The sequence below is a fragment of the Pseudophryne corroboree genome, chromosome 7 (genome assembly GCF_028390025.1).
Source record: "Pseudophryne corroboree isolate aPseCor3 chromosome 7, aPseCor3.hap2, whole genome shotgun sequence".
In the NCBI taxonomy this organism is placed as follows: domain Eukaryota; kingdom Metazoa; phylum Chordata; class Amphibia; order Anura; family Myobatrachidae; genus Pseudophryne; species Pseudophryne corroboree.
Genome location: NC_086450.1, coordinates 89443230 through 89445358, shown reverse-complemented (window position 1 = coordinate 89445358; position 2129 = coordinate 89443230). Strand labels below are relative to the sequence as shown.

At 38.1% G+C, this 2129-nt stretch overlaps 1 pseudogene; it reads right to left on the bottom strand.

Moving 5' to 3' along the window:
- Positions 1-312: 312 nt before the first annotated feature.
- On the bottom strand, positions 313-432 carry LOC134946039 (5S ribosomal RNA; annotated as a pseudogene).
- Positions 433-2129: the final 1697 nt, after the last annotated feature.

The window sequence follows — 2129 nt, the reverse complement described above, 5'->3', positions numbered from 1 at the left end:
CCTTAGAGCATGGAGAGTAAGAATGATTATTTAAAAGGAGGTGATGGTGAATAAAGATGTACATTTTAAGGAAAAATATGAATTAAAAATTATGAGTGCTTATTTATTAAATTATGTGGGATAGTATAAATAAGGGATAGCCAGTGAAGTCATAGTAGTGATGATCAGTCATATATAAGTTATTAGTGATTAAGTATAGAGAAAGTGTATCCCTGTATGACTGATACTCGGAAAAATGATAGATCCCAGTGCTGTGGTGATTTATGCACATATACATGTGGTATTATTATTAAGAGCCTGACAAGGCTCATTCTCTTACAGTACCCAATCTTCGCAAGTGGTTACCCACTTGGTACTGGTTGGGCCCAACACTGCTTAGCTTCCAAGATCGGGCGGGATTGGGCGTGATGCCAGTGCGGTATGACTGTACCATATAATAAAATTAGTCAGGCACATACTATTAAAGGTTTTTATTAGGATAATACATATATTATATACAGAGTTTTATATATAGTGATATTTACATAGAGAAGTGAATTGTGCTTGGAAAAAGAAGTAGCTTATCTGTGATCGGAGGATTTTAGAAGGGAGTGCTTCTCTCATAGAAATGGGGCGATCTCATATCCCTCGTTGAAGCCCATGGGGTGTGTAGTTTTCAGATGGAATATCCAGAACATCTCTCTTTGGGAGAGCTTCTTAGCCAAATCTCCACCTCTCTCGCCACTGGTCACGTGTTCGATGGTTTTAAAGGTCATCTCTTCTGGATTGGAATTGTGTTTCAATTTGAAGTGTCTGTACAGCAGATGGGTCTCTACTTTATTTTTGATACTCCGTACATGTTCTTGTATCCTAATTTTCAAGGTTCTTTTTGTTTTACCCACATATTTCTTGTGGCATGTGCATTCTAGTAAGTAGATTACTGATGTGATATTGCAGTTCATGAATTCTTTAATTTTAAATTCTTGAGTGCTGTCCGTATTGCAGAAAGTTTTTCTATTAGGATTGAGGAATTTGCAGATGTTGCAGTGTCCACATTTATAGGATCCAATGCATTTAGGGAGAGAGTTAGGGTTTCCCTCTAGTGGGATTTCTCGTAACATGCTAGGTGCGAGGATGTCTTTCAAGTTGCGTGATTTCCGGAAGACAAGTTCTGGTTGGGGTGGAAGATACAGAAAAAGATTTGAGGAGAAACTTTATCCGAAAGCCATACTAGATGAAGCAGTCATGAAGACGAGAAACTTGGATAGAGAGAATTTGTTGACATACAAGGACAACACGGCAAAGAAAGAGTCGCTATCCTTCATAACCACCTACAGTTGTCACGAACAGACTATCAGGACTTCATTAAGAAATCACTGGGACATACTCTTAATGGACCCCATCTTAAAAAACCTTCTTCCACCCCAACCAGAACTTGTCTTCCGGAAATCACGCAACTTGAAAGACATCCTCGCACCTAGCATGTTACGAGAAATCCCACTAGAGGGAAACCCTAACTCTCTCCCTAAATGCATTGGATCCTATAAATGTGGACACTGCAACATCTGCAAATTCCTCAATCCTAATAGAAAAACTTTCTGCAATACGGACAGCACTCAAGAATTTAAAATTAAAGAATTCATGAACTGCAATATCACATCAGTAATCTACTTACTAGAATGCACATGCCACAAGAAATATGTGGGTAAAACAAAAAGAACCTTGAAAATTAGGATACAAGAACATGTACGGAGTATCAAAAATAAAGTAGAGACCCATCTGCTGTACAGACACTTCAAATTGAAACACAATTCCAATCCAGAAGAGATGACCTTTAAAGCCATCGAACACGTGACCAGTGGCGAGAGAGGTGGAGATTTGGCTAAGAAGCTCTCCCAAAGAGAGATGTTCTGGATATTCCATCTGAAAACTACACACCCCATGGGCTTCAACGAGGGATATGAGATCGCCCCATTTCTATGAGAGAAGCACTCCCTTCTAAAATCCTCCGATCACAGATAAGCTACTTCTTTTTCCAAGCACAATTCACTTCTCTATGTAAATATCACTATATATAAAACTCTGTATATAATATATGTATTATCCTAATAAAAACCTTTAATAGTATGTGCCTGACTAATTTTATTATA